Below are 12,727 nucleotides of genomic sequence, written 5' to 3'. Positions count from 1 at the left end.
TTTTTGGCATTTTTGGCACAATTTAATCCCCGTTGTCTGTTTTCTGGGACATTTGCCTGATTTCCAAGAAGTACTGTAATCCAGGATGCTATTTTGGGGGGAGAATTCCACACCATGTCCTGGACAATCAGGGCGTATGACAGCCCTAGTTCGTAGCAGTGGGAAGGAATGGAGTTAGGATTTCTGATCTGCTGCTTGGACAACCACTTTGCTACATGCATCGCTCAATCCAGGTTGGAATAAAAAGTGTTTGGACCACACATTAATTAACCACAAAACTGTCCAGATATCCTTATTATCATGCAATCGTGATGATTTGTGTTCATGATGCTATCAGGGTGGTTATACACAATCTCGCTTTCAAGACTGTTTCCGCTCTCAAAAGTTTTGCGCCAGAGGTATTCGTCCAGATCTGGCGCTTCTCCAGCTGATCATGAGAACTCTAAACCAGTGAATACGAATGAATGAATGAAAGGAAAGCAAGAGTGATGGAGAGCTGGACTTTCCAGATTTCCCTTAAATACAAGCTCAGCCATAAAGCTTATTGTATGGCTGTGGGTGGGTCAGCATCTCTTTTGGACCCAGAGGTTCTTGCGAAGTTAATCCAGTATCACCCTAAGTTTGGAGGATGGAGCGGATGCAAATGTGATAAATAAGATCGCTCCCTTCTGTTAGCAGTTCAGGGGCTCGCTTTTCATCTGACCTGGGACAATACTGTCGGGGCACAGAATCTACTGTAGACTGGATGAAATAATGTAATCATTTAATAGCCCTTTTCCAGCAATGATCTTTGCTCAATGAGGCAGTAAACACTGAAACAAAAAACACATTACCTACCTAACCAATTGTTTTAACCAGATATGTTAATGCATTGCCCTAAGTCTGTGTAGGACATACTTTTAGGTGATCAATGGGACACGGGTGGCACTCTTGTCTAAACCACTGAGCCCCTTGGGCTTGCCAGTTGGAAGGTCAGTAGTTCGAATCCCCATGACAGGGTGAGCTCCCGTTGCTCTGCCCCAGCTTCTACCAACCTAGCAGTTCAAAAGCATGCCAGTGCAAGTAGATAAATAGGTACCACTGTGGCAGGAGGGTAAATAGTGTTTCCATGTGCTCTGTTTTCCCTTACGGTGTTCTGTTGAGCCAGAAGCAGTTTAGTCATGCTGACCACATGACCTGGAAAGTTATCTGTGGACAAATGCTGGCTCCCTTGGCCTGAAAGCGAGATGAGCGCTGCAACCCCATAGTCGCCTTTGACTGGACTTAACCGTTCAGGGATCCTTTACCTTTTTACCTTTAAGCAGATATGTTAATGAATTCCCCAAATGCACTGCCCTAAGTCTGTGTAGGGCATACTTTTAGGTGACCAGTGGGGCTTACCTTTAGAAAAGTGTGTATTACAGTGTGTCCATTTGATTCTGCAATTGATTGTAGTATATGAATTGGCCTTAAAGCTTCTGTCTTATTCTTACAGAAGGGAAGCTGTTTCTCATTCCTTTTACACCAAGCTGCACCCAGAGGTTTGTGGTCTCCCATGCAGTCAAGCCGAGGAATCTTTAGACTTTGGACTCTTTGGGCAATTCATCTGTGTTTCCTCTATTAAGGTTGTACTTTGTAATCAGTCTTGGGTCTCTGATGCTTCGCATCTGGGAAGGTAGCCTGGTGCCCCAGAGCTGCTGAACTAGATGTTCCTTTCGAAAAGCAAATTCAGGGACACGTTGACAAACTGGCCTGAGCCCCACCCAGACCTCTTCCAGAGTCTTAGACGGTGGCACAAGGAAGCAATGAGCTACTAAATTCTTGGTGATATAAATACGAGCAGTCTGAATTGTACCAGTGTGGTAAAAGGACTAGCTCTCCAAACATTTGGTTGATAATCAACACTTTTAGAAAAGGAGGAATGCAGCAGCCTGCCTGCTGCTGATGTCGAGCCCCAATGTGTCGATTGGAAAGTGGCAGGACCGGGAATCTGGTGGAGCCAAGATGTTAAATACAGTCAGACCTTGGTTGTTGAACGCCTTGGCTCTCAGACATTTTGGCTCCCAAATGCCACAAACCCGGAAGTGAGTGTTCCGGTTTGGGAACGTTTTTTGGAAGCCGAATGTCTGATGCGGCTTCTGTGGCTTCCGATTGGCTGCAGAAAGCTCCTGCAGCCAATCAGAAGACGTGCCTTGGTTTAGAACCGTTCCGGAATTCAAACAGACTCCCGGAACGGATTAAGTTCAACAACCAAGGTACCACTGTACTAGAGTTTCTGAATCCAGATAGGTTTTTCAGTCTGCCATATTCACCCCATTTACCTGAAAGTGAGCAGCATCAATTCAATAGAATTGATTTCTCAGTAGACAGAGTTAGGATTACCCTCAGCAGATTAATTAGTGGTAATCTATCCAATTCCTGGGGTAGCCAATCCTGACCTCAGTGGATTTGTGTCTGTCTGAATGAAGGAATATCTATTCTACAAATCTGTAGCTGTCTTGTATCAGTTTAGCGATATCAGTTTCCTCCCCAAAATTCCTGGTGTTCTCTCTTAAAGGTAAAGGTAAAGGTACCCCTGCCCGTACGGGCCAGTCGTGTCCGACTCTAGGGTTGTGCGCCCATCTCACTCAAGAGGCCGGGGGCCAGCGCTGTCCGGAGACACTTCCGGGTCACGTGGCCAGCGTGACATCGCTGCTCTGGCGAGCCAGAGCCGCACACGGAAACGCCGTTTACCTTCCCGTTAGTAAGCGGTCCCTATTTATCTACTTGCACCCAGGGGTGCTTTCGAACTGCTAGGTTGGCAGGCGCTGGGACCGAACAGCGGGAGCGCACCCTGCCGTGGGGATTCGAACCGCCGACCATGCGATCGGCAAGCCCTAGGCACTAAGGCTTTAACCCACAGCGCCACCCGCGTCCCCCTTAGCTTTGTTTAGATTTGGCCTTTGTATATTTGAGTAGTCCTACCTGGAAAATGGGCTTGGCGAGGTTGGAGAATTCATAGAATCAAAGCGCTGGAAGGGACCCTGAGGATCATCAAGTCCACCCCCTGCAATGCAGGGATATGTAGCAATGTAGGGATATTCAACTGTCCCATATGGGGATAAAACCTGCAACCTTGGTGCTATCAGCATCACGCTCTAACCAACGGAGCTACACTGGAAGTTGTCATTTGGTGAGATTGCTGAAAATGTCTGTTGGAGGTCCCCAGTCTCCCTCTCTGAACTACAATTCCCAGAGGTCTGATTGCTACGTCAGTCTGTATGTGGCACGACCTTTGCTGTGGTCTAAGCCACTGAGCCTCTTGGACTTGCCGATCAGAAGGTCAGCGGTTCAAATCCCCACGAAGCAGTGGGCTCCCATTGCTCTGTCCCAGTTGCTGCAAACCTAGCAGTTCGAAATCACACCAGTGCAAGTAGATAAATAGGTACCTCTGTGGCGGGAAGGTGAACGGCGTTTCTGTGCGCTCTGGTTTCCATCACAGTGTGCCATTGCACCAGAAGCAGTTTGGTCATGCCGGCCACATGACCTGGAAAGCTTTCTGCGGACAAACGCCGGCTCCCTCCTTCCCTGAAAGGAAGATGAGCGCCGCAACCCCAGAGTTGCCTTTGACTAGACTTAACCATGCAGGGGTCCTTTACCTTTAATCATGACCTTTGAAGTGATTAAACTGCTCCCTGGTTTTCTGTTAAGCTGACTTGGCTTCCATGCTAGTTGCATGTTACGCTCCTTGGTTATCGAGAATGAAATTACTGGCTCTACAAAGCTGCCCTTTGTTACTTTTATTTACTAAATTGTCCCCTTGCGGGTTTTTCCAGTTTCCTCCACACCATATTATTTCTTTCTGGTTTGATTAATACAAACACATTTTTAATGTGCTTTTAATTTCGTTCATTCACTCCGTGTCTCTTGCATTCCCTCTGCCTTAACTGTCAGTGACTTATGCATGAAGAAGAGACTTGTTTTGCTGGGCACAAGAATAACTGGGGCTGACATTAGTGAGCATCAGGAATCAACCTGGGAACACTTGATCAAATATTGAGGAACAGGCCTGCGGAATCATAAGTCTATTTTGGAGGGACGTGTTGGGGCATTCTACAGTTTTCCCCACAAAGTATCTCAACCCTCTGAACCATTTAATCCATTGTAGAGGAAATTATTAAATCCTGGTTCTAGGGGCATTTAAGACCTCAGGCTGGGCTCTCTCTCTTTCTGCCCCAATTATTCACACCTAGATACAATCTTAGACATTACACTCAGGGTACATCAGGATGACCTGCTTTTTGAACATTCATCCTGATTTGCTTGCAGGAAGATTAGACAACTGAGTCGAGTGTGGATTTCATGCTCTTTATTCAACTCATAGTAGTGAGGAATGAAAGTTCCCCCAAAATATATGCTTTATATACATTATTTACACAATGGGCTGCACGTGATTGGCTAATTCTGGGATTCTCCTGTAGGCCAATCAAGTTGCGGATTCACTTCCAGCTGAAGCTGGATTGGGTGGCCCCTGTGGACCAATCATACTGCTGCATTGTTCTAGGACCAATCAGACTGCTGCATTCTGAATCCTATTGTTCTAGGACCAATCAGACTGCTGCATTTTGGATCCTATTGTTCTAGGACCAATCAGACTGCTGCATTTTGGATCCTATTCAACTCAGTACAAAACAACATTTGCTGTTTAATTGACATTCATTCTGATTTGTTTGTGGAGAGGTTCGATGGGTCTAAATCTTGTCTTAACACTTTTATTCTCTCTCTTCTTTAAAGCGGATGACAATGCCAATGTGAAAAGTGCTATATATATGTGTGTGTGAAAAGTGCTATATAAATGAAGGATTATCCTGTACCCTGCCACCCCACCTTTCAGTAACACCCTGACTTTGACACCGCCCTTGCTTTACATTCTTTGGCACAAAAAGAAAAAAAGAGAGAAAAGGTTATTAGTTAATTTAGAATTTCCCCTCCCAAGATTAGTTGGAAATTCAGAAGATAATGTAGCTGAGATGGAATTTTTAATTTCTGCTGAATAATCATGCAGCAAAAGGCACACCCTGGAACAAACTTGCCATCAGAAAGACACACGCAGAGGAAGGGGACTTCCTAGCTTTTTCCTTCATTCCATCAAGTTTAAAGTGAGATTGCTCTGCAATGCAGGGTAGGCTGAAAGACACTGTTTCACCAAAGATCACCCAGTGAGCTTTATAAAACCCTAGTAAGCAATAGCAATATCCCCCCTCCCACCCACCCCCAAAAAAACCCTTTCAGAGAAACGTTAAGACATCAAGCTTTATTGACTACGAACCCCGAAATTTGGGATCACTTCCAAACCGGTGCTGAAGTTTTGTACCTTGTTTTGTGCTATGAACCCTGAATCTTGTACCTTCCCCGAACCTGAGTACAGTATTTGACACATCAAACCTGGGGCAACCCAATAAGATGTGTGGGGTATAAATAGTAAAATTATCATTATGGAATGGGACGTCCCTATCTTCACCTGAAAAATGTTGGAGGGTATGAGTTCATGGTTAATAAAGCTGAGAGACCAGGGTTCAAATACAGTGGTGCCTCGCAAGACGAAATTAATTCGTTCTGCGAGTTTTTTCGTAGAGCGAGTTTTTTCGTCTTGCGAAGCACCACGGTGGGGAGGGGTGGGGAGAAGCAGGGCAGCTGCCGCAGCCGGTCCTTGGACTCACCCGCGCCTTGTGAACACCGCGCGACGTGGCTGCTGGGGGGCGGCGGGGCTCAGGAGCGCGACTCCGGCTGCAACGCTGGCTGCTGGCAGCAACGGCTCCTGAGGGGAGCGTGCGAGGACGGTGGGCAGCAGCGCGAGGCAGCCGGAAGGTCGGAAGGTCGGCCAGAAGGTGGGAGGGAGCCGGAGGAGCCGTCAGCAGGAAGGTGGGAGGGAGCCGGAGGAGCGGGGAAGCGAGCGTGCGACCGTCGCCATGACAGGAGAGGCAGGGCTGTTTCGTTTAGCGAAGCAAGCCCTTAGAAAAATCCGTCTTGCGAAGCACCTCAGAAAATGAAAAACCCTTTCGTCTTCCAAGGCATTTGTCTTGCGGGGTACCACTGTACCCGCCAAGTTCACTGGGATTTAAACCCTGTTTTCTGAAAGTTTTGGGAGGGGGCTGATACTGATCTTACTGGGTCCCACCAGGAAGTTTGGCTGGCAGGAAGCTGTGGCACACTGCATGGCCACATTGCTTTGAACATCTTGAGAGCGACTCAGTGCCACGTGAGATGATGGCGTTGCTCCCAAAACGTTCCAGGAAGTGCAACTGAGAGGCCTGTGAGCAGCACAGCGTTTTTGTTAAGTTGGAAAAGCAGAGAAGAAATGGGAAACCTTTGTCTACCTTGCAAGATTCATAAAGGTAAATCGGCAGCTGCCTCCTTAAAATTTCAGAAATAAATTACTCCCCACCCCCTCCTGTGGTCTTTCAGGAGAGTTTTGTTTTGTAGGGCTGCCATATTTCAAAAAGTAAAAACCAGGACACCCCGAAAGTTGTTGAGCTTTTTAAAGACACACCTCAAAGTTGTTGAGCTTTCTTCAGAAAGGTTTTGAGTTTTGGAGCTGTTTTAGGCATATTGGGCAAGATTTAACCTCCATTGCCGGTTTTCCAGGACATTTGCCTGATGTTCAAAAAATAATCCAGGATGCCATTTTGGAGGGAGAATTCCAGGACATGTCATGGACAATCAGGATGTATGGCAGCCCGAGTCTGTAGCAGCGGGAAGGAATGGAGTTAGGATTTCTGATCTGCTGCTTGGACAACCAATTTGCTACATGCATTGCTCAATCCAGGTTGGAATAAAAAGTGTTTGGACCACACGTTCATTAACCACAAAACTGTCCAGATACCCTTATTATTGTGCATTCATAATGATTTGTGCTCATGATGGTATCAGGGTAGTTTTAAGACTCCCAAATACAGTGGTACCTCGGGTTAAGTACTTAATTCGTTCCGGAGGTCCGTTCTTAACCTGAAACTGTTCTTAACCTGAAGCACCACTTTAGCTAATGGAGCCTCCTGCTGCTGCCGCACCGCCAAAGCACGATTTCTGTTCTCACCCTGAAGCAAAGTTCTTAACCTGAAGCACTATTTCTGGGTTAGCGGAGTCTGTAACCTGAAGCGTATGTAACCCGAGGTACCACTGTACAGTGGTACCTCAGGTTAAGTACTTAATTTGTTCCGGAGGTCCGTTCTTAACCTGAAACTGTTCTTAACCTGAAGCACCACTTTAGCTAATGGAGCCTCCTGCTGCCGCCGCACCACCGGAGCATGATTTCTGTTCTCATCCTGAAGCAAAGTTCTTAACCTGAAGCACTATTTCTGGGTTAGCGGAGTCTGTAACCTGAAGCGTATGTAATCCAAGGTACCACTGTAGTTGAGTTTTGTTTTATAACAAAAATGCCAAAAAACCACAATTTTTCAATTGACTTACCAAAGATCCAGGACAAAGTGCCACATTCCACCTTTGAAATCCCGGTGACATCTGGGCAATTCTGGACATAGAGCAGTCCTATGTTTTGTGTGCCACCCATCGAATGAATGGCCAAAACAGGCCATTTCAGAGCAGTCTCTGTCCAAAGCTCTACAATGCTTGGGCCCAGCCCTGGACCAAACGTAAAGCAAACAACAGGTTATCGTGACCAACAGGGCGGCTTTGATTAGCTGTCACACAGCCTTTTTAACAACACCCTGTAAAGCAAAGGGATTGGGGAAGGGGGTGGGGGGTAGAGCAAGCGCTCCGACAAGACAAAAGGTATCTGGATTCCGGTAATTTGGTGTCGGTGCTTTACCAAAAAACAAAACACTGCGGTGGTATTTGCTAAGCTTTGCAATTCCAGAGAATTGTGCGATTATGCAACTCCCAAGGAGGAAATGAATCCAGGGTAACTAAGCCTCGGAGGAGACATGTGAGACTCTGACTCCACAAGCAAGTCTTCCTTTTCACCATGCGCCATTATAATGGAAGAAAGGCTGGATACGCAAGAGTGGATAAATAAATAACCATGATTTATGTCTTTATAATTACCCAGAGGCGTACGTCCCCCTTCCCCCTGCTTTTGTACTCTCGGTTATCTTCCTTCTCTCCAAAATAAGGTGTGACAACTGCCGGTGTAACCCCCAGATACATGGTCATGTCCACACCACGCCTTTCAAGCGCATATCTTTTCCCCAAAGAATCCTGGGAACGGAACTCTAAGGATGCTGGGAATTCTAGCTCTGTGAGGTGTGAACTACAGTTCCCAGGACTGCCAGTGTGGTGTAGTGGTTAAGAGCGGTAGTATCGTAATCTGGGGAACCGGGTTCACGTCTCTGCTCCTCCACATGCAGCTGCTGGGTGACCTTGGGCCAGTCACACTTCTTTGAAGTCTCTCAGCCCCACTCACCTCACAAGAGTGTTTGTTGTGGGGGAAGAAGGGAAAGGAGAATGTTAGCCGCTTTGAGACTCCCTAGGGTAGTGATAAAGCGGGATATCAAATCCAAACTCTTCTCTTCTTCTTCTTCTTTGGGGGGAAAGCCTCATACTTGAAAGGTATGGCGCGGATGTGACCGAAGATGAAGGATGCTAACCCCTCAGATATCATTTTTGCAGCCCTTATATATTTCGGGAACAGCAGTCCTTGGAATGTAGTGAAAAATATTATGATTATCATGGATACTGTACAGCTACCGTAATTTACAACATGAATGAAAATATGTACCACATTGTACATACTGTGCGTACATTGTATATGTTGAGATCCGTGTGTATAGGGCAGTATATGAATGTAATAATTAATAATGGCTCTTTGTTGTTATTGTTGATCTCACATTCTCAAAATGTTCTCAAATGGAGGATCCAGTCTGTGCATCAGCACCCAGTTATGTACAAAATAAGGAATTGCAAGGAGACCATCTTCCTTAAAGCAATAGACCAGTCCACCCAACCAGAGAAGAATAGCAGATCAAGTTGATGGATTATGCTGAAATGGCTAAAATGACTGGAAGAATCAGAAACCAGGAAGACCAAAATTTTAATAAGGAATGGGGGAAATTTATAATTTATCTTAAAAACCATTGTAAACAGCTAAAATTGTTAACAGGATTGGAATAACACTTGTAGTCTAATGGTGAATTTTGGATACAATGGAGATGTAAAAGATCTGGATTATTATAAAAGATGCAGGAGGAAATGACTAACAATAGAATCCGCAAAGGGGACAAGGGAAGTCCAGGAGATTCTTTGGAATCTTGTTTTTATGATGGATGTTGGATATGTGATTGTAAAACTTTAATCTGAAAGACCAAATAAATAAATTTATATATATATTCAAAAATGAACTTAAAAACAAAAACCAGTAATGCAAGTAACAGTTGCAATGTAGTACTTTGTTCCTTCGTTGTCACAGGAACTTAGAAGTGTGGGATGATCATAAAGTGCAGCAGTTATTAATAGAGGCCACTGCTTCTGAAGAAAATACTGTTTGAAATGTGGTCTTTTCTGTGCCTGGAGAGCAACTGGAGGCTTGATTTGTCTCCTGCAAGAGCTTGGCGCATTCTAGACCTCTTTTATGCACTTCCCATGCAGGATATTAAGTCCCGTAGGCAACACTGTTTTCTGCCCTCAATAGGAAGACCAGTGGGTAGGAAGTGGGCAACAGCACCGGCTCTACCATCATCCAGAGTGAGGCAGCCACTTCAGATGGTGGATTTTGAGGGGGATGGCAGCCCAGTGTCAGAGGACAGATCAACGTACCCTGCTTGCCACACCACTCCAGAGCTAGCCTGCTGTCTTCGGTTGGGGTGGCAGACACTGGTGGAATCTACACACATATAAAAAAACGCTTCGAAAATACTTTTTTTAAAAAAAAGTTTTGAAAAATGCATGGAATTTTGCATAGCTTGCCAGCACCATCTAGTGTCACATTTGTATATTGCACTTTACAACACATTTAAAGCATTTTATTTGCAGCTGTGTAGATGAGCCCACTGCCCCATCTCCAGCATTGAAATAAGATCCAACTCTTGATCCGGTCAGCTTACAGAAGGAGGGTGGGCACCAACTTTTGCCTCAGGCAGCAAAATATACGGAGTGTGTGAATTATGCTGGATTGGCCTTCACCTTTCCTGAGATTCAGGGATGGGGAGAGGGCAGAGGAAGGAGAAAGCCAGCCCTGCATATTCCTTCCTCTCTGCCATCATTGCATGCACAAACATGGAGCCACCCACGCTATCCATGTATTCCCGCCCTAAAGACATAGAATTATAGAATTGTCTAGTAAGAAGGGACCACAAGAGCCATCTAGTTCAACCCCCTGTAATGCAATAATCTCTTGCCCGATGTGGGATTCGAACCCACGACCCTCAGATTAAGAGTCTCATGCTTTACCAACTGAGCCGTCCCAGCAGACATATAGAGATCAGGGGTGTTGTCATATGTGGTCTATGCATGTAATGGCTCCATGCCCTCTACAGAAAACTGCCCATGACACATCAACCTGGAAAAAACAAATTAACTTAGTATGTATCCAAAAAAGGAATTGTGCCTCAGAGGCAGGGCTAGAAAATTAAATGTGGAATTTAAAATAATAGGTTCCCACTAAGCAGATTTAAAAAACAAAACCAAACCCAAAATGATCTTAAACTTCTTTGTTTGGGATCAAACCACCAAATGCGTAGTAGTTTAAAAGCCACATATATGGTGTGTTTTTTCTAAACACACCTTCCTTTGTGGGAAAAAGTGATTATAAGTCTCAGTTTCTTTCCCCACAGACCACATGATCCGAGCTACTTGCGAAATGTTGGAAAACGAGTTTGAGATGGACTAAGTGCCAACTACCGACTGTTTCCTCCTTCTCCTCTGTGTACTAGCTACAAGGACAAAACAGCGTAACAAGGAAGTTTGTGTTCCTTGGGAGGTGGATTTGACCGAAAGGAGAGAAAAGCAGCGTCTCCTGTTAAATAAAATCCTCTTTAGAAAACCTCCCGTTCCTTTTGCAAATCCCAACCACAAAGGCAATGGCATTGAGCACAAAAAAAGGATCCTCAGAGATGTAAACAGAGAAGCTGGGTCGAGAGCACGTTGGGTTAAAACTTCCACCAATCTTTTCAAAATAAATTAACTGTTCAGTGTGGCTTAGATGCTGGTCATTGATCTTCCCACATTCGTGTGTAATCCTTTTAACCGATGCTCCCACCAGTCCCAGCCAGCATGCCCAATGGCAAAGTAGGATGGGATTTGCAGTCCGATGACAGCTGAGAATACAATGTTGGATGTTGCAAATGTATAGACCAGGTTCCTTGCGCCCCATCAGAGGACAAGGAGGGACTTAAAGCAATAGGAGCTGCAGGAGTTGCAGCACAGTAGTCTCTGGTGGCTTACGGGGCCTTGTGTTGAACGAGGGGGCTCAAGTGAGCTGAAAGGGGCATGGCCATGCTGTTGTGCCAACGAGTCCGGGTCTTTGCACAAGTCTGAAGAGGTAGACACCTAACTAGCTCCTTAGCAAGAGTAAAAAGATAAAGGTAAAAGACCCCTTGATGGTTGAGTCCAGTCAAATTTAACTATAGGTTTGTGGTGCTCATCTCGCTTTCAGGCCGAGGGAGCTGGCGTTTATCCACAGACAGCTTTCTGGTTCATGTGGCCAGCATGAATAAACTGCTCCTGGCGCAACAGGACACCGTGGCGGAAACCAGAGCACACAGAAAATCTGTTTACCTTCCTGCCACAGCGGTACCTATTTATCTACTTTCACTGGCATGCTTTCGAACTGATAGTTTGGCAGGAGCTGGGACAGAGCAATGGGAGCTCACTCCATTGCGGGGATTCAAACCGTCAACCTTCTGATCGGCAAGCCCAAGAGGCTCAGTGGTTTAGACCACAGTGCCGAAAGTAGCACCTCTGGAGCTGATGCAATTGAGTGTTTTTCCAATAAAGAACTAGATATCCTCATTGAGGCTGGGTGTGCTCGGGTCCTGGGGAAAAGCATCACACAACTATCAGTAATAAAGTGGAATAATGTGTGGATGGTCCAATATGGCACACACATACTCTATCAATATCACCAGCCGGCCTATAATACCACGCAATCGGGAAACTTGGCTTGGCCTTCTGGAGCGAGTGGAGGAAGCAGGCATCTGTTTTTACATGCTTCAAAACAGTGTCTATTCTTGGCCTCATCTGAAAACAGCAGTGCCGTTAAGCAGTTTTAGACTCTGAGTTCCCTGCCCTCTTTGGATGGTAACGTGTAGGCCTTCACTGACTTGAACATGTGAGAAGGAGACCACTCTGCAATTGGAGGACCTCCTGACCAGTGGTGTAGCTTAGGGGCGTGTGACCCTGGGCACACAATCTGGGTGTGAACCAGGCACACACACCCTGAGATCCCCCTCATGCCCTGCCGGCAGCGGGGGCTGGAGAGCACGGAGGGTGAAGATCGCTCTCTGCATGTCCCATCTGATGCACCCAGTTGTGGCTCCCCCTTCGCAGGGTCAAGGTTGACCCACGAGTCGGAGAACGGCTGTGGCGCTAGAGAAAGCTCCTGCTTTCGTGCAGGTGGTTCGGCAGCTCTGGCAGCGAGAGAAGAGTGTGTGGCAACGTTGGACCTGGGCATGCAAGTGTGCCCCTGTGCTGCTGCCGCGGTGGGCTCCCTCTGTGCCCCACCTCTTTGGGTGATATTTACCTAAGCTCCGCCACCGCTTCCGATCATTCTTCTGAGAATCATAGAATCATAGAATAGAATCATAGAATCATAGAGTTG

The 12,727-nt window shown here is 46.1% G+C and overlaps 1 protein-coding gene across 2 annotated transcripts in view; it reads left to right on the top strand.

Annotated features, from left to right (window-relative positions):
* Positions 1 to 12,727, top strand: part of LOC310685618 (uncharacterized protein) — an 850,221-nt gene that overhangs the window by 7,221 nt on the left and 830,273 nt on the right. Inside the window, exon 2 of one of the 2 annotated variants that reach the window (XM_083458358.1) lies at positions 8,827 to 11,510. The gene's annotated coding sequence lies outside the window, so the exon portion shown is untranslated. Of the gene's footprint in view, positions 1 to 8,722; positions 11,511 to 12,727 lie in introns of those variants that run through there. The other variant, XM_083458357.1, reaches the window with a different exon arrangement.

The sequence above is a fragment of the Podarcis tiliguerta genome (genome assembly GCF_965153285.1).
Source record: "Podarcis tiliguerta genome assembly, chromosome: 9".
NCBI classification, from domain to species: Eukaryota; Metazoa; Chordata; class Lepidosauria; order Squamata; family Lacertidae; genus Podarcis; species Podarcis tiliguerta.
Note: the sequence above shows the minus strand (reverse complement) of the source record. Positions and strands in the feature narration are given on the sequence as shown.